This window comes from Schistocerca serialis, chromosome 3 (genome assembly GCF_023864345.2).
Source record: "Schistocerca serialis cubense isolate TAMUIC-IGC-003099 chromosome 3, iqSchSeri2.2, whole genome shotgun sequence".
NCBI classification, from domain to species: Eukaryota; Metazoa; Arthropoda; class Insecta; order Orthoptera; family Acrididae; genus Schistocerca; species Schistocerca serialis.
The window spans coordinates 459,705,357-459,725,955 of record NC_064640.1 but is presented as its reverse complement, the minus strand read 5'-3'; the positions used below and the strand labels follow the sequence as shown (position 1 = coordinate 459,725,955).

The following is a 20,599-nucleotide window of genomic DNA, read 5'->3' as shown; positions in this document are numbered from 1 at the left end:
TGGTTCTCCATACTATATAGGTCATGGTATAGAGTCTTCGCACAAATATATAAAGAAACATTTTATGTTTTTACAAAAAAATAAAAATAAATAAAAAAGTAAAAATAAAAACAGATTTTCCCACGTTGTTTGTTGGGTTACAGTCAGGTTCTCAGCTGCCTACGTCATTCCACTGTTGTTTTCAAAGACAATCATTAAGAAGCATTAAATAGTAAATAAAAAAGCACTCCGTCTTCAGGCCACAAGTGGCCCATCGGGACCATCCGACCGCCGTGTCATTCTCATCTGAGGATGCGGATACGAAGGGCGTGTGGTCAGCTCACCGCACTCCCGATCGTTATGACCGGAGCCGCTACTATTCGGTCGAGTAGCTCCTCAGTTTGCAATTACGGGGCTGAGTGCACCCCGATAAATGGCAACAGCGCATGGCGGCCTGGACGGTCACCCATCCAAGTTCCGGCCACGCCCGACAGCGCTTAACGTCGGTGATCTGACGGGAACCGGTGTATCCACTGCGGCAAGGCCGTTGCCAAATAGTAAATACACACATCAAAATAGTTTTGCATCACCTCGGCTGCGAGAGTTCCGGAACCTGCACAGAAAATTGGAACAGAGATCAACATAAACATCACTTCCGCCCTTTTTATTGCTCATTAAAACCACACATTGCATGTTGTACCACCATACACCGAGATCTTAAGAGGTGGTGGTCCAGATTGCTTTACACACCGGTACCTCTAATATCCAGTAGCACGTCCTCTTGCATTGATGCATGCCTGTATTCGTCGTGGCATACTATCCACAAGTTCACCAAGGCTCTGTTGATCCAGATTGTCCCACTTCTCAACGGCGATTCGGCGTAGATCCCTCAGAGTGGTTGGTGGGTCACGTAGTCCATAAACAGCCCTTTTCAATCTATCCCAGGCAAGTCTGGAGAACATGCTTGCCAATCTAGTCGAGCGATGTCGTTATCCTGAAGGAAGGCATTCACAAAATGTGCACGATGGAGATGCGAATTGTCGTCCATGAAGACGAATGCCTCGCCAATACGCTGCCGATATGGTTGCACTATCGATCTGGGGATGGCATGCACGTATCGTACTGCTGTTACGGCGCCTTCCATGACCACCAGCGGCGTACGCCGGCCCCACATAACAACACCCCAAAACAGCAGGGAACCTCCACCTTGCTGCACTCGTTGGACAGTGTGTCTAAGGCGTTCAGTCTGACCAGGTTGCCTCCAAACACGTCTCCGACGATTGTCTCTCTGTAGGCATATGCGACACATAGGTGAAGAGAACGTGATGTCAATCCTGAGCAGTCCATTCGGCATTGCGCACAGTTTGAGTCGTAACACGACGTCCTGTGGCTGCACGAAAAGCATTATTCAACATGGTGGCGTTGGTGTCAGGGTTCCTCCCACCCATAATCCGTAGGTAGCGGTCGTCCACAGCAGTAATAGCCATTGGGCGGCCTGAGCGAGGCATGTCATCGACAGATCCTATCTCTCTGTATCTCCTCCATGTCCGAACAACATCACTTTGATTCACTCCGAGGATATTTCCCTTGTTGAGAGCCCTTCATGGCACAAAGTACCAATGCAGACGCGATCGAACAGTTGTATTGGCCGTCTAGGGATGGTTGAACTACAGACAACACGAGCCGTGTACCTCCTTCCTGGTGGAATGACTGGAATTCATCGGCTGTCGGATCCTCTCCGTCTAATAGGTGCTGCTCATGCATGGTTGTTTACATCTTTGGGCGGGTTTAGTGACATCTCTCAACAGTCAAAGGGACTGTGTCTGTGATACAATATCCACAGTCAACGTCTGTCTTCATGAGTTCTGGGAACCGGGGTGATGCAAAACTTTTTTTGATGTGTGTATATAGTCTCATCTGAAGAAATAGAAGGCACAAAATTGGTTGCCCATACAAAAACTCGCGAAGAAAATCGAGAGCAATTTTTTATCATTTTATGGCGTCCAATTTTCACTCATGTTCAGAAAAGACAGAACATCCTGAACTACTTTAGACAGGACGTTCATATTCACAGGATATGCACGTTAGTATGTTCTTGCAGAAATGAGCTGCATTTGAACCATGTCAGTCAGCGTGTTCATGGTCAACATCGGTATGGCAGCGCAACACCATCTACCGGTAAAAAGTGCCTGCAGCTTTCAATGTCACTATAAACCGAGCGTAATGGATCAGTGTAACTAGAGCAGGCGTGCAGGGTGCCTCAAAGACGTATGCGTGAACCGCATCGTCAAATTAGTGAATTTGAAAGTGCACACATTATTGGCATGGGAGAATCTGATTCATCCATCCGGGAAACTGCTGCTCGTGTGGGACGAAGTGTTTCGGCAGTGCAACGGGTGTGAGCAGAATGGTTCACGGATGCCGTAGAGAACATCGAGATGGTTCAAGTCGCACCATCCAGACCATACCCCAAGAAGATCGACACCTCAACCGAATGGTATTGCAGGACAGATCTGTGTCTTCCTCGGCTCTGATGCAACAGTGAAACAATGTAACACATCGTACACTATCAGGTGTGACAGTCAGTCGCCGTTTATTACGGCATGGGTTACGTGCACGTCGTCCACATCTCCGCCTACCTTTGACGAAGTGCAGAAACATGCTACACGACAGTGGTGTATGGAACGAAGTCACTGTGGACATGAAAAGCATTAGATAGTGTTTCAGAACTAATCCCGGTTCTGTTTGCTTGAAAATGATGGCCGCATTTTGGTCCGCCACAGATAAGAGGGAGCGGCATCACAGTGCCTGCATTCGCACAAGACATACAAGACTTTATGATGTGAGGTGCTATTGGGTATAATCACAAACCGCAGTTGGTGTGTGTCCAGGGGACTGTGACCAATATGACCTACGTGAGTGACATCCTGATACTCACAGTCATATCCTTTCTGCACAACACCCCAGACACCATTTTTCAGCTAGACAATGCACGACTATATGTTGCTGTACGAACACGTACCTTCTTGGTGTTACAGGACGTCAACCTTTCGCCTTGGCCCGCCAGATCACCAGAATTAGCGCCAATCGAAAATGTGTGGGATATGATGAAATGACGGGTGTAGCGCTGTAACCCTATGCCAACCACCACAGATGAGCTTTGGAACCAGGTGAATCCAACATGGATGGATATACCACTGGACGCCATTGGCGCTTTATACACGTCGATGCCATCACGCATGGAACAAGTTGTCATTGCCCATGGCGGACCCTGTACCTACTAGGCGACAGGGCACATGCTGAACCAAGATGACTGAAACTCCTATCATTTCTGCAGAATACACTAATGTACATGCCCTGTGAATATGAACTCCCTGTCTTTAGTCGTTCAACGTGTTATGTTTTTTTTCTGAACATGAGTGAATTTACGATGGAGTGTAAGTAATCAACACATTCCAATTAATTTTCACTCTCGACAAAATTAAGGGATATTTGAGATTCACTGTTCATCTTTATTTTAAGAAGATTTATTTACCTCTTTGCCTTATTTTTGAATTGCGAAAACTGAAACTCGAGGCACCTAATTAACTAATTTCTCCCGGAAATTCCTGTTCGTGTAAGCCCGTTGTTCCATTGCAGACTACCTGAGTAAGCCCTACACCTCACACGCGTAATCTCGACTGCTGTGTACGCAATCCACGCACAGATTTGCGTGCTCGAGCCTCTCTTTTTATTTACTCCCCTCTCTTTTTCACACCTATGAGCATCAGAAGGGCGAGAAGAAAAGAGAAGAGACGAGAGCAGAAGAGAGAGGTAAAGATGGAGAATAACCTGAAAGGCAATGTACTCATGAAATGTTTCAGCTCGGCTCATTTATTCAGGCCCTATTTGAGCCAGCTCATTAGCGATATGTTCTGTGACGATAAATGCAAACAGTATCAAAAGCGCCGCATACGGCAAATGCTTCCTTCGAAATGCGAATATTCCACCTACCATTTCCAGTCTATGGTAGGCTACTACGGGTAGCAGACATTGTCCTTAGCTGTATTTTCACTATGTCTTCAGGTACAGAAACAATTATGGTTACAGGAAATTAATTTGTAGTACCACGTTAGTAAAATGAACTTAGAAAGTGGTCGAAAGTCGCTTAGGGAATTCGATGAGTAGTTAAAGATTATACATGTTATTATTAGTTAACATGATGTGCAGTCTGTAATGAACTGGCGTAAAACATAGATTTGAAGGGCTTACGTGTCTTAATAAATAATTTCCTACCGAGTGTTTCTAAGAAATTCTCGTAGTAAATATGAACAACTGAAACATGAGGTGATCCGATGACATAGGATTTTATCCTGGCTATAACGAAATGAAAAATATTGGAATAACATCTTGTTCCTTACTATCAACAACTATGTAACATTAAAGTCATAACAAGCAGTTATATGAAGAAAACTTTCGTTGTGCAGTATAGCTCGAAAACTGTTTGCAATCTGTTTCGATAGCGTCCAACACACCCATAATTCTACGAGCCAGGATTATGACATTTAACAGTTTTGACAATCGTTGTCTACCAATTTTTTAGACTACCAAAATTAAAAGTTCGCATCTCTTTTGCAAATAACCTGACGAATGACACATTTTTTATGAGATACTTGAGTGAAATGAAAATGGTTTCGTGGAAAGTATGTCGCCTAAATATTGGCAACAAAGTAACGCTCTGAAGTATTAAGGATCTTTTACAGGTAAAACAATATTCGAAGCCGGCCAAAGTGGCCGTTCGGTTCTAGGGGCTACAGTCTGGAACCGAGAGACCGCTACGGTCGCAGGTTCGAATCCTGCCTCGGGCATGGATGTGTGTGATGTCCTTAGGTTAGTTAGGTTTAATTAGTTCTACGTTCTAGGTGACTGATGACCTCAGAAGTTAAGTCGCATAGTGCTCAGAGCCATTTGAACCAATATTCGAGAAAAATTTGTAGTTGGGACTTACGAAAGGACCTCTCCATTATCTTTGCCTGAACAGCAGTAACGAGACAACAGAGTGATTTCACTGGTTACACTAATTGGAGCGCTAGACGACTTGTAGCATCCATAATCGTAAATGATTTGACTAATCTGGACACTGGATAGGAGCGTTTAAACTGTAAAATTGTTCTCTGAAGAGTTTTTGGTACTGTCATTGTGGCTGTGAATATATTTCTTATTGCTGTAAGACTTTTACTCGTATAAACTCATAATCATGTTTTATGAGCACTTTAGTTTGAAGTGGACAAGGGAAGGAGGTGATACTAACAGAATATTCTTGGTGATCGATAGTAAAAGTCAACAAAAAACACAATGTTACGGTATCCAGCATGAGCTGACTTCCGCTTCACCTAAATAAACACTCTAACAGAGTAGAATCGTACCAGTGGAGAGAAGGCAGTATGTCTATGGGCATACTGCGACACTTTGTTTACGCTGTATGTTCTTGACCACTTTTTTTATACCATGCACTGAAGTCATTGACCTACCCATGACATCACAAGCGCCACCCTCCTTATCAATGACATTAACGTACTCAACAGGGACATCATCACTCTTACCAGTGACAAGATTATCCTTATCAGTGACATCATTATCCTTGTCAGTGACATCATCATCCTTGTCAGTGACTTCATCATCCCTGTCAGTGACTTCATCATCCTTATCAATGATGTCACGAAGCCATCGTGCCCGCCCTTCCTCCTTGCCCCTTCTCTCCATCCAGTCACAGTGTAGTATTAAAGTCAGACAAACACTCAGAATGTAGTTTCAATAAAGAAATAGAATAAAATAAAAATACAGGATGGTAGAACTAGCCCAGATGTGTTTTGTATCTCGTGCCCCTCCCCCTCTCCCCAGCCAATCTCAGGGTAGAATTAAAAAAGGCAGTCAGCTGTATAAAAATGGCGTCAAGTTCACAGATATGCAGCAAAAAATTAAGTAACCTTAATTTGAATGGCCACCAAAGTCAAAATAATGTATTATTTGCGTTAAAGCCACCATATATACAGGGTGTTTCAAAAATAATACCACAACTTTAGGAATTTAAAACTCTGCAACGACAAAAGGCAGAGCTAAGCACTATCTGTCGGCGAATTAAGGGAGCTATAAAGTTTGATTTAGTTGTACATTTGTTCGCCATTTCAGCCAATAAAGTTTTTGGTCCCTTTTTCTTCGAAGGTGCTACTGTAACTGGACTACAGTATCTGGAGATGTTAGAGAATTGGCTGTTCCCTCAGCTCCAACAAGAATCGCAACAATTCATATTTCAGCAGGATGGAGCGCCACCACATTGGCACTTATCTGTCCGTAACTACCTGAACGTCAACTACCCGAGGCGATGGATCGGCCGCCAGGCAGCCCGTGACAGAGCACTTCATCACTGGCCTCCAAGAAGCCCTGATCTTACCCCCTGCGATTTTTTCTTATGGGGGTATGTTAAGGATATGGTGTTTCGGCCACCTCTCCCAGCCACCATTGATGATTTGAAACGAGAAATAACAGCAGCTATCCAAACTGTTACGCCTGATATGCTACAGAGAGTGTGGAACGAGTTGGAGTGTCGGGTTGATATTGCTCGTGTGTCTGGAGGGGGCCATATTGAACATCTCTGAACTTGTTTTTGAGTGAAAAAAAACCTTTTTAAATACTCTTTGTAATGATGTATAACAGAAGGTTATATTATGTTTCTTTCATTAAATACACATTTTTAAAGTTGTGGTATTCTTTTTGAATCACCCTGTATAATAATGAAGAAAAATCGCAACACCACGAAGGAGTAGTATGATATAAACGAAAGTTTTTAGCCGCGTTTCTGCATCTACAATATAATGTCTATTCAAATTTCTCACCGGTCACATAAGAGTGGCGCTAGTAGCGCCACTCTGAGGATGCAAACCAGGTTTGCTTTAAATACACGATATAGTAGTCATGAGCGTTAGTTACCTTTGAGGTCGGACATGGCGAGTTGATGTTAGTCAAAAATGCCTTTAAGCTGACAAACACGCCATTATCAACACCTCACTGATGTTGAACGAGGTCGTGTAATACGGCTACGAGATTCTGGATGTTTGTATTGCGATACTGCACAAAGACTCGGCAGCCGCTGTGCATGACTGTCGGCAGCGGTATTCACGAGAATATATGGTCGAAAGATGACCGGGCTCCGGACTACCACGTGGCATTATCGAGAGGTAAGACCATCATGTTGGACGTATGTCTCTGGTGCATCGTACTGCACCTGTATCAGAAATTTGATAAGCACTTGGCACCACAGTGACACAACTAACTGTTAAGAATAGATTACTTCAACGACAGCTCCGAGCCAGACACTCTGTAGCGTGCATTCAACTGACCCCGAACCACTGCCATTTGCGACTTCAGCGGTGTCAAGCGAGAGCTCATTAGAATGCAGGCTGGAGGTCTGTTGTGTTTTCCGATGAAAGCTGGTTCTACCTCCGTGCCAGTGATGCCATATGTTACTTAGAAGGAGGCCAGTTGAGGGCCAGCAACAAACCTGTCTGCATGCTAGACACACTGGCTTGGTTCAAATGGCTCTGAGCACTATGGGACTTAACTTCTGTAGTCATCAGTCCCCTAGAACTTAGAACTACTTAAACCTAACCAACCTAACGACATCACACACATCCATGCCCGAGGCAGAATGCGAACATGCGACCGCAGCGGTCGCGCGGCTCCAGACTGTAGCGCCTAGAACCGCTCGGCCACTAGACACACTGGGCCTACAACTGTAGTTATCGTCAGAGGTATGATTTTGATTTCGTATGACAGCAAGAGCACTCTCGTGGTTACCTCACGCACCATGAATTGAAGTTTGTACGTCGGTCTGGTAATTCGATCTGTTGTGCTGCCATTCATAACAGCATTCCAGGGGTTTTTCCAACTGGATAACGCTCGCCGACATATCGCGTTTATGACTCAACATGCTCTACAGAGTGACGACTTGTTGCCTTAGACTGTTGGATCACCAGACTCGAGAACATGTTGGACGTCATCAGACGGATACTCTAGCGTCATCCGCAAACAGCACTGACCGTTGCTGTACTGACGGAACAAGTGCAACAGGCGTGGAACTCCATCTCACAAACTGACATCCGGCACCTGTAGAACATAATGTATGCACGTTTACATGCTTGTATTCAACATTCTGGTGGTTACATCGGTTATTAATGTACTAGCATTTCTTATTTGCAATGACTTATCTTTCGCTTACATTAACCTGTGACCTTGCAATGATAATTGCTTAAATATGTTCCCTAGACAGATTCATTCCAGAACTTTTGTTACTCTGCACGATTTTCAGAATGAACTTTGACGGCTTATGCTATCGCACATAGTGGAAACATAAGAACTTAATGCACATTGTACTTTGCCATCAACTCTTTTTGAATATCATCAGATTTCTGAGACAACCGCGGGGGATTGGTGTACTAGAAACTGTGCAATGCTCTTAGATATAGGTGTTGCAAGGCTGGAGAATTCTTAGTGTCTTTGAAACTGTGTTTCAAGAAGCATGCACTTTAAATCCCAATCAGTCTTATTACTGATGAAAGTAGGTTAAAACCATCAAATTGCGTACATGAGCCGGCCGTTGTGGCCGAGCGGTTCTAGGCCCTTCAGTCCAGAACCGCGCTGCTGCTACGGTCGCAGGTTCGAATCCTGCCTCGTGTATGGATGTGTGTGATGTCCTTAGATTAGTTAGGTTTAAGTGGTTCTGAGTCTAGGGGACTGATGGCGTCAGATGTTAAGTCCCATAGTGCTTAAAGCCATTTTGCAAACATGATGGTATATTTCCAGTTACAGTTACAAGCATTATTTCTCGTTCTTCCAACTGTGCTAAAGCGAATGTGATTATTACCTTCTCGTTAGTGAAATTTTCACTCTGCAGTGGAGTGTGCACTCATACGAAACTTCCTGGCAGATTAAAACTGTGTGCCGGACCCAGACCCGAACTCGGGAACTTTGCGTTTCGCGGGGAAGTGCTCTACCCTCTGAGCTACCCAAGTACGACTCACAACCCTCCCTCACAGCTCTGATTCCAGTAGCATCTCGTCTCCTACCTTCCAAACTTCACAGAAGCTCTCCTGCAGACATTGCAGAACTACCACTCCTGAAAGAAAGGATATTACGGAGACATAGCTTAGCCACAGCCTGCGGATATTTCCAGAATGAAATTTTCACTCTGCGGTGGAGAAACTTCCTGGCAGATTACAACTGTGTACCGGACTGAGACTCGAACTAAGGACCTTTGCCTTCCGTGGGCAAGTGCTCTACCATCTGAGATACGCAAACACGACTCACGGCTCGTCCTCACACTCTAATTCCGCCAGTACCTCGTCTATTTCTTTCCAGACTTCACAGAAGCTCCCCTGCAGACCTTGCAGAACTAGCACTTCCGGCAGAAAGAATATGGCGGAGACATGGCTTAGCCACAGCCTGGTGGATGTTTCAGAATGAACTTGTCACTCTGTAGCAGAGTGTGCTCTGATGTGAAACTTCCCGGCAGGTCTGTAGGAGTGCTTCTGTGAGGTCTGGAAGGTAGGAGACGAGATGCTGGCGGAATTAGAGCTGTGAGGACGGGTCGTGAGTCGTGCTTGGGTAGCTCAGATGATAAGAGCACTTGCAGCGAAAGGCAAAGGTCCCGAGTTCGAGTCACGGTTCGGCACCACACAGTGTTAATATGCCAGGAAGTTTCGATCTTCTCCTTCGTGAAAATTGTCTTAGATTTAAGAATGAGTATATACAGGGTGAACCAAAAGTCTGTTAATACTTGAAAATTCAATACTTCACGGAATATTATAGGTAGAGAGGTAAAAATGGGCAGACATGCTTGAAATGACATGTAGTTTTATTGAAACAAAAAAAAAATTGCACAAAATTACCAAAATGTGGCACTTCACACGATACAAAAGCAATAATTAGTACAACAATTGATTTTTAGCAAAGACTGTGTTCATTACAACAACTGCTCAGCATGTCGGCCGTCATTCATCAACAATACCTGTAGTCGAGGAACAATGTTGTGAACAGCACTGTACAGCACAACAGCAGGTATGGTGAGAAATTGCTGTCAGATATTGTCTTTCAGCATTCCTAATGAGGTGGGCTGAATGTGGTATGCTTTAGGTGGAATTGGAGTATTGAGAAAAAAAGGAAGTATAAGAAGAATACAAAGTATGTTATGAACAGATTATTCAAAACAATCTGAAATAGTCTAAAGTTTATGAATCCAGCCAGTTATCTCATAACAACCGTGAAAAATCTCGTAAAATTGCTTCACGAGTTGCTCCAAAAGCGGAATCCCTTTGCAGAATGATGGAGATGGAGTGTTACCTCTCGTTCCAATATTTGTTGCTGTACTAGCGCCTGAAGGATTAGCTGGTGGAGCAGTGGGCACTGCTAACGCAGTTAGTGATGCAAACAACAGTGCTACCAAACAATTAGCTGAGATAGAAAGTAATAGAACTTCTTGAAGCCAACGGTTCGTACTTAGGATCATATAGGGGAAAAGGGCTTGGCCTAGATGTGATGAAAAAAATAAACTCCTAAAGCATTTTCCAACAAGAGCGCTTACCAATACCGACTAACAATATTATTCTAAGAAACTGGTAATTATCCATTTTCTCGGTGTGTGAATGAGATGTTACTTACCTAAAACCTCTAAAAGGTATGATAACGCGACTGTAGACCTCCGTAGAGAAACTGAACCTGATTGACATTAGGTATCTTATAAGAAGAAAATAATGTTGTGTACTACATTTATATCTACAGCCACATTTACATCTAGATCTACATGACTGGTCTGCAATTAACCTTCAGACTATTTCTCTATCGCCCCTGTCTCAAACAGCGCGTGGGAAAAATTAGCACTGAATTCTTTCCGTACGAGCTCCGATTTCTTTTATTTTTCATGATTGTCATTTATTTCTATGAAGGTTGGCGCCAGTAAAATATTTTTGCGTTCAGAGGAGAAAGTCGATGACTGAAATTTATTGAAAAGATCTCGACGCAACGAAAAACACCTTTGTTTTAGTGATTGCCACCTCATCTCGTTTATCATATCTCTTCCCTCCTTTACGGAAATCCAAACTTTTTCGATGTCCTCCGTTAAAGCTATCTAGTATAGATCCAATACCACACAATAATACTCTAGCGGAGTATGGACATGCGTAGTGTAGGCAGTTTCCTTAGTATACGTTTTGTACCTTCTAAGTGTTCTGTCTTCCTCACAGCATTATCTATGTGATGTTCCAATTTAAGTTGTACGTAATTGTAATTCCTAGGTATTTAGTTGAATTGACAGCCTTTAGAGTTGTGTGATTTTGTCGTGTAGCCAAAATTTGAAGGATTCCTTTCAGCACTCATGAGGATGACCTTACACATTCTCTTATTTCGAGTCAATTGTCACTTTTAGCATCATGCAAACATTGAGTCAATTGTCACATTTAGCATCACGCAAACATCGTGCGTAAGTAATTTTGCAATTGATTTTGATCTTCTAATGATTTAACTAGATGTAAATGACAGCATCATGTGCAAAACAATCTAAGAGGGCTGTTCAGATTGCCTTCTAAATCGTTTATATAAATTAGGAACAGCAGAGAGCCTATAAGACTTCCTTGGGAAACGCCATGCATACTTGTGTTTTACTCGATGACTTTCTGTCGATTACTACGAGCTGTAACCTTTCTTACGGGACATCATAAATCCAGACGCAAAAATGAGACGATACTCCGCAGACACGCAGTTTAATTAGAAGTCTCTTGTGAGAAACGGTGTTAAAAGCATTCTGGAAATCAAGAAATATGGAATCAATTTGAAATCCCCTGTCGATAGCACTCATTACTTCGAGCTAATAAAGAGCTAGCTGCGTTTCTAAAGAACGAAATTTGTCAATAAATCGTTTTCTTCGAAGTAAGTCAATATTTCCGAACATAACATATATTCCAAATTCATACTGCAAATCGACGTCAGTGATATGAGTTTGTAATTCATCGGATTACTCGTATTTCGATAGCTTCGGCGATTTACCACGTACTCCACCTTAAGGTATCATTACAATCGACTAAAAGTGAGAGGCTTAAGGTTTCTGAACTCTAGATAAATTAGCTAGTTTCTTAACACATACCGACAGTATGACTTTGGAAGTCTTCGACCCCAGTATAATGTTTAACCTGCCTGGAAAAAAATTCTATTATAACTGCTGTCTTTGACCCCACGCTAAATTTATCGAATGACTTGCACCAAATTGTCATACTCAACTTACTGACCTAAGACTCCATACCGAATAGTACATAGACAAAAATAAACTTCTACTTTTATAATCAAATACCTGATGCGCAAATACTGGACAGAGTTACTAGGAAACGTGAGAGTAACACAGAAGAGCCAAAGAAACTGATAAACCTGCCTAATATCGTCTAGGGCCCCGGTGAGCACGCAGGACTGCTGCAACACGGCGTGGCATGGACTAGATTAATGTCTGAAGTAGTGCTGGAGGATACTGACACCATGAATCCTTCAGGACTGTCCGTAAATCCGTAGGAGTACGACGGGGTAAAGTTCTCTTCTGAACAGCACGTTGCAAGTTATCCCAGATATGCTGAATAATGTTAATGTCTGTTGAGTTTCGTGGGCAGCGGAAGTGTTTAAACTCAGAAGAGTGTTTCTGGAGCAACTCAGTAGCAATTCTCGACGTGGTGTGTGTCGCTGTGTCGCATTGTCCTGCTGGAACTGCCCAACTCCGCTGGAATGCACCATGGATATGAATGGATGCTGATGATCAGACAGGATGCTTACGTACGTGTCACCTGTCAGAGTCGTATCTAGATGTATCAGAGGTCCCATATCACTCCAGCTGCACACACCCCACATCGTTACAGAGCCTCCACCAGCTTGAACAGTCCCCTGCTGACATGCAGGGTCCATGGATACATGAGGTTGTCTCCATACCCATACACGCCCATCCGCTCGATACAATTAGAAACGAGACTCGTCCGACAAGGCAACATGTTTCCAGTCATCAACAGTCCAATGTCGGTGTTGATGGGCCCAGGCGAGGCGTAAAGCTTTATGTTGTGCAGTCATCAAGGGTACACGAGTGGACCTTCGGCTCCGAAAGCTCATATCGATGATGTTTCGTTGAATGTTTCGCACGCTGACACTTGTTGATGACCCAGCATTGAAATCTGCAGTAATTTGCGGAAGGGTTGCACTTTTGTCACGTTGGACGATTCTCTTCAGCCGTCGTTGGTCCCGTTCTTGCAGGATCTTCTTCCGGCCGCAGCGATGTCGGAGATCCGATGTTTTACCAGATTCCTAATATTCACTTTACACTCATGGAATGGTCGAATGGGAAAATCCCCACTTCATCGCTATCTCGGAGATGCTGTGGTCCATCTTCTGGCGCCGACAATAACTCACTTAAATCTCGATAACCTGCCCTTCTTGCAGCAGTAACCGATCTAACAACTGCGTCGGACACTTGTTGTGTTATATACGCGTTGCCGACCGCAGCACTGTATTCTGCCTGTTTACATATCTGTATTTGAATAAGCATGCTTATATCAGTTTCTTTGGCGCTTCAGTGTATTGAATGATGATTTTTTATCGCCCTGTTGAGGGAGATAAAGTTATAAAACATCAAGAAGGACTAAGAAGATGATGCGAAAAAAATCACAGTCGAACTGAACATCAGTTGCAAAAAGCTCTCGACCGATGCAAGATGTAGAGTAATGTGCATGTTCATTTTAAGCTGAATGATAATATACGACAAGTTTTAGATTTTGAGAAAAAAGTAATTGAAAAGGGCACCTTAAAGAAAGCAGAAAAGCCAGTAAATATTAAGGACTTCAACGCCCGGTGCGCTGACTGTAACATTTCTGGCGATATATTACACAACTCTGCCCTTAAACACATTTACATCATTTCTAGCCTGCCGTAGCAACTTCATATAACATCATGGAAACCCCACATCATGTCAGTTGTGGTAAGATACATTTCAGATCTAAGTATATCAGTTAGAGACCAAGACGGAAATCTTGTGGATTTCGACGGAGAAGAAATAAGTGTTCGATTACACAGAAGAAAACGAAATGGGTATCATATTCAGGCAACGTGTTGTGTCTGAAGAGACAGAATACGGAGAAGAAGAAGAAGAAGAAGAAGAAGAGGAAGAAGAAGAAGTATAGAATGGAAGATGTCTAGACTCCTTACAGTCAAAAAATACTTTTGTCACTAGGATACACAGTTCTATAAGTATTATCATTCTCTGTGAGCTCTCATTCGAATTTTTGCTGAGTGATGATGAGAATGAGGAGGAGAAAAAGAAGAAGAAGAGTTACATATTGTATGTGAGAGAAAAAAAATTCCCGTTGACAACTCGATTAAGCGCTTCGACTACCATAAGTGTGAACCATGAGGCCAAACAGATTTCTTTCACAACGATTCCATATCCATTGTGATACAAAACGAAAACATTTTCGTACTACTACGTGAGAGTCGTCTGTGTATTGAAGAAAGACTTGTCGATGATTCAGGGTGGCATAAACCTAGAGACATCGTCTTAAATAAAAATTGCACGCTTAACTTGTTTTCAAAAATCCTCCATCGTTTCAATAACCAAATCACTGAGCGTGTGCACGATCCAGAAATTCCAACGCTAATGAAATGATATGCATCATTTATGCCAAATGACGCAATCGCTTGCAGAATGCTACTTGTCGAACGAGAAATGAACTAAAGGAGTCTGTTGCTGATGTTTGGACGTCTCGGTTTCTCTATCCCACTCAGTCTGTTACTTTGGTTCGCAGAGAATGATAAAACACATAATTCCCGGATTACTTTGTAAGGGAATGTATGTATAAGGAGTAAGCTGTGTGAGGGAGATAATTTGCTACTCTTTTATTACCAGATTGGTCAATTTATTACAGTTTTGCTGCAAAATGGAATGCAGTTTGTTACGGTTTCAATGTAATATATGCAGTTCGTTACAGTTTTGAGAGCAATATATTACAGTTATGTTGAAGACAAGACAATTTGTTACAAGGAGTGAAAATTGCTAAAATTTCGCTGTAAAAAGGGGGGTTATTTGTTACAATATCGCGGTAATATGGTCAGTTTTTTACAGTTTTGGTGTGAACGTTATTTGCATATATTTGAACATGACACCGTTATTACGCAACTGAACACATCATTATTCTGATTAAACGCACGCGCGTGTATACGTAAGAAAATTTCTTTGACTTTCACAGAAATAACGCTTATCTTTTCCTTGGCATATATTCATGTGAAGATTACTGCACGCCTTTGAACACGCAACCATTTTTATGAAACTGACTGCCTCACTTTAATAACACATTGAGACTGATTGGAGAGAGTGGGAGAGGAGTGAGGTACAAACAACAACTGGGTTAGTTCCGCCATCTTGGTTATTTTGTTTTATTTATTCACTCATTTATTCAACCTACATTCTGATTGACTGTTTGATTTTGATACTACTCTGTGACTAGCTGGAGAGGAAAGAAAAGTAGGAAGGGGAAAGGGAAATGTTGGTCATGGCTTGATGATATCACTGATAAGGATGATGGAATCACTGACAAGAGTGATGATACCACTATTTATAATAATGATGTGAGTGATAAGGAGGAGCCGGCCGAAGTGGCCGTGCGGTTAAAGGCGCTGCAGTCTGGAACCGCAAGACCACTACGGTCGCAGGTTCGAATCCTGCCTCGGGCATGGATGTTTGTGATGTCCTTAGGTTAGTTAGGTTTCACTAGTTCTAAGTTCTAGGGGACTAATGACCTCAGCAGTTGAGTCCCATAGTGCTCAGAGCCATTTTTTTGATAAGGAGGATGGGGTTTGTAGCATCGTCGGTAGGTCAATGGCCTGGGTTATATAATGTAAACAATGTGGTCCAGAATATACAAAGTGAAAAAAATGTGTCAGAATGCCCATAAATATACTACTTAGGTACACTAACGTAATACAGTGCTCATAGGAAACATCGAAGATACCACTGATGATCTTGCAGATCTCGAAGAATGAAATTACAATGAAATCCAGACTTTTAGCTGGTTACAGGCGTTGATAAATATCAACGGGAACAGCTGAAAAGTCAGACGCTCTATCCGTCTAAGCCACCGAGGGCACGCAAGATTGTGCGACTGGAGGGACGTATCTCTGGCACGTTCCCTTTGTGACCCACATTTCCAGCTTACTGTCCACAGACTACATTTGTAGTGTACTCTTACGGGAATCGGTAGATTGACTGCCGCGAGTAATGAGTATAGTGGGCAAGGGCACTACAAATGTAGTGTGTGGAAAGTAAGTTGGGAATGTGGGTCTCAGGAGGAGCGAGCCAGAGATAAGTCCCTGCAGTCGCACTATCCTCTGTGCCCTCGGTGGCTCAGATAGTTCCGTTTCAGCCGCGCTCGCGAGTGGACGTTGTTTACCGCTGCGCTGCACTTCCGTGTTCACATCGCTGTACTTGTGCTTCGCCGAGTGCTGTCCGTCCTTTACTCTCCGTGTTCGTTCATATTTCTTGTGATCTGATCGCTCCTTCGGGTCGTGCTGTTGATAACTGGAATTTCAGTTGTTTAACCGAAATTTCGTCGCTGGATTAACCATGGCTAAAAACCTCAGGAAGAATACTCCGGTATTTGTTTTTGACAGAGCCGACATACCTGGAAATAGATGATTGGACTACAGAGGTAACTGGCCTAAATTCATAAACCGTCCATACCTGGCAACTCGATCAGGAAAAATACTGTGTTTTTGTCAAGTTATTCAGTGCTGCGACTGTTGATAAAATGTTATGAAAGTGGGGCTATGAAGAAGATTTTTTGCATGGAAATGGTTGTAAAAGTAAGGTTTCCATCTATAGAGCTGACATTAATTACAAAACCGTTCGTTTCTTGAATCTTCCCATTGAAATTGAAAATGGTAAGATTAAGGAAGCTCTTTCATTTTACGGGGACGTTAAATCAATTGCAAATGAAAGATGTTCACCTCACTTTAAACTGCAATGTTTCAGCGGCGTCCGCTGTGTAAAGATGGACGTTAAGACAAACATTCCGTCTCACTATTTGTGGGTATAAGGTACAAATTGTTTATACAGTCAGGAAGCTACATGTCATATATTTAACGAAATCGGCCACTTCAGACAGGAATGTCCGGGGCGAACTGTTGTTCTTAAAGCCGGTCGGAGTGGCCGAGCGGTTCTAGGCGCTACAGTCTGGAACCGCGCGACCGCTACGGTCGCAGGTTCGAATACAGCCTCGGGCATGGATGTGCGTGATGTCCTTAGGTTAGGGAGGTTTAAGTAGTTCTAAGTTCTAGGGGACAGATGATCTCAAAAGTTACGTCCTATAGTGCTCAGAGCCATTTTAACCATTTTTTGTTGTTCTTAAAAGTAATTTGATACAGCGTCAGAAACTTACCTTAAATGATCTGTTACCAAAGAATAGCCCGGACCAACTGGTTGAGGATGTTAACGCAGCGGGCCAAGCTGCTGTCTCCCTTTATGATAATAGTCAATTTCTTCCGTTAACAACAAAGGGAAATCCTGTTACCCCTACTCGCGAAACTGAAATGCAACCGAATAAACGACCTCTGGAGACAACTGATAGTTGTTCAGAGGACGAGCTGTGTTGTACAACTCCCTCAGTTCTCAAGCAAAAACGGTGCGATGAGGAGGCAGAGGAACCGGAAGGCAAAATGCGAAAGGAAACTGATGAACAGCAAGATAATTAACATACGGTACCAGAAAATGAAGGGGGTGTAGTCAGCTTAATTTGCAAGAAACAACAGGTGAAGTAGCTGATTGCAAAGATCAACAACTATCTGTTAGTAAACACATTCAGGGAGACGTTGCAAAACTGCCGTCTTCATTTGTTTCTCTCGGTCAGGAAGTAAGTGATATTAATAATGAACAAGGAAACGGTGGCCAAAATGAAATCACGGTCACTACCGCAGGGCAAGCGCCAGCAACAGAAATTGCGAAAGCGTCTGCTGCTGCTCCAGATGAGCTGCGAAGTAAAATAAAAATGCAACCAAATGTGAATGTAGCTCGTAACCAAGGGAAGGGAAAATCTGGAAAGGGCGACCCAAGCCCAAATAATGTTCGGTACGAAACGGACCTACACGAACCACTGGAGGAAAAATCAGAAAGTTTACAAAGAAACCAGTCTGCTAGCGGTACAAGAGAAAACGTCAGAAGTAGAAAAAAAAACCGGGACAGTAACTGATAAACTGATTGAAGTGTTATTCCATGTTCAGCCTTCCGAGAAAACTGTTAATAGTTTAACTAAACCCTGAACAACAGGAAACTAAATTAGTTCATCAAAACAACTGTATAGTGAAAGCGCAATGACGCAGTCTTATTGTCACCACAATAAACATAAATAAAATTATGTCTGCTTTGAAATTATCGGCACTTAAGGAATTTTTTTGCGAATCTGCGACTGATATTCCCTGTTACAAGAAGTTCTAATGTCGGATTTAGTAATTTCCGGTTATGTCAGTTACATAAATGTGTCTCTCGAAACAAGTGTTGGAACAGCTGTTTTGGTGAGGGGAGGGATTCCAGTAAATGAGGTGGAACGACTGGAATCCGGAAGGGGAATAGGAATAAATATCTATGATGTGACTGCCATCAACTTGTGTGCTACCTCAGGAAGTTCTCACCGAGATGATACGGCACGTTTCTTCAAAAATGAACTGATATACCTGGTAAGGAAAAATCCAAGACAGTTATTACTTGGAGGTGATTTTCATTGTGTTTTAAATTGAAAAGATCAGTTACTTAATTTTAATTACTCATGTGAACTAGAACAACTAGTTAATGGTTTAGAATTAAAGGATACATGAGGAATTACATACCCCTCCATTGTCAAGTTCACTTACGTCACGGCAACATCTCGTAGCAGGCTTGATAGATTATATATTTCTAAAAATCTTGAGACTTTCGTGACAAAAGTAGAAACCATTCCTACGTACTTTTCAGACCATTCAAGTGTCTTAGCTTGCACAAATCTAACAAGACAGCCAGTTCGCCGATTCAAGACTCAGTGGAATTTGAACATTTCCTTGTTAGTAAATGATGATTTAGAAGACCTGATTAAAGAAGCATGCGCAATATGCCTGCGTGCTCGTAGTAGATATGCCACTGCTATCGACTGGCGGGTTAAAATGGCGAAGTCAAAGTTGAGGAATGTTCTTGTTCAATATAGTGCCCAGAGCGTAAAAGAAATGAAATGCACTATAGAGTATTACTATTCCGTTTTGAGAGATCTATATGATTAAGTCTCAGCAGGTTCCTCACTTTGAATAGCAGACATAAAAAAAGTCAACGCCCAGTTACTTAATATCAAGAGAAATCAAATGGAAGAGTTGCAAATAAAATTTAAGGCAAATTCGGTGTCAGAAGACGAAACTACTTCCCTTTATCATTTAGTGAAGCATAAGAAAAACGGAAGAAGGACTTTTATTGATGAAATTCGAACAAAAAAAGGTACGATTCTCAGAACCCAGCAGGATATCATAGACGAGATTTATCGCTATTATTGCGTTGCGAGTTATATTCTGTAAATCAAAGTAGTGATGCTTCTTTGGAAGAATTGCTTGACATCCTAGCCCCACAGCCGACAGAAGATGACAACGAAAATTTTCTCAAGGTAGCCAGTGAAGAGGACGTGAATTAGACTCTGTGCGCCTCCACCAAAAAAATCTCCAGGACCGTATGGTCTGCCAGCAGAGTTTTACATCCGTTACTGGCCAATAGTGGGTGCGAAAATCACCGACATTGTAAATGAGGTTATTCAGGGTAAAATGATTCCGACTGAGTTTAATGAGAGTAAAAACAAAATTGTTCTTGTGGAAAAAATAGTGGAAACAAAGATTTAAATAATTTTCGTCCAATTTCACTGCTGAATTCTGATTATAGATTAACAACTAGAATAGTAAACAAGAGAATTTCGTGCCTTGTATATAAAATTATTAGTCAACATCAGAACTGTGTGCAAGGGAGAACCATTTTTCAAAATCTAGTAGAATTTAGGGATATCATTGCAATACCTTGTGCAACGAACATTAAGTGTGCTTTACTTTTTTTAGATTTTTATAAAGCCTTTGATGCAGTAAATCATAAATATCTTCTACAGCCGTTGAAGAAAATAGGTTTCAACGATAGGGTCATACAGTTGATAAATAACATAGCAACTGGAATAAATGCTAAAATAGCGGTGAATTGTCAACAATTCAGACTGATACAAATAAAACGGGGCGTTCCTCAAGGAAGTCCTCTGTCCATGTCGTTCTTTGCCATTTCACTGGAACCTTTCCTCCGACATGTCCACGCTAGATTAAAAGGCTTAACGTTATCAGGAAATAAAACAGTTATAAGAGCATATGCTGACGATATAGGGGTCATTATAAGAAATAATGAAGAGGTAACCACGCTAGCAACAGTGAATGATACGTACTGTAGATCATCTAGAGCCAATGCAAACGGAAAGAAAGTAAGATGTTAAATCTCAGAGGTTTTGATAATATCAACGTCTAGTGGGCAAAATTCGTCCGA

At 42.3% G+C, this 20,599-nt stretch overlaps 1 protein-coding gene and 1 pseudogene across 2 annotated transcripts in view; both read right to left on the bottom strand.

Moving 5' to 3' along the window:
* LOC126470361 (tolloid-like protein 1) overlaps positions 1-20,599 on the bottom strand; it is a 595,917-nt gene that overhangs the window by 293,164 nt on the left and 282,154 nt on the right. The gene's annotated exons all lie outside the window — the stretch shown is intronic.
* On the bottom strand, positions 414-531 carry LOC126471882 (5S ribosomal RNA; annotated as a pseudogene).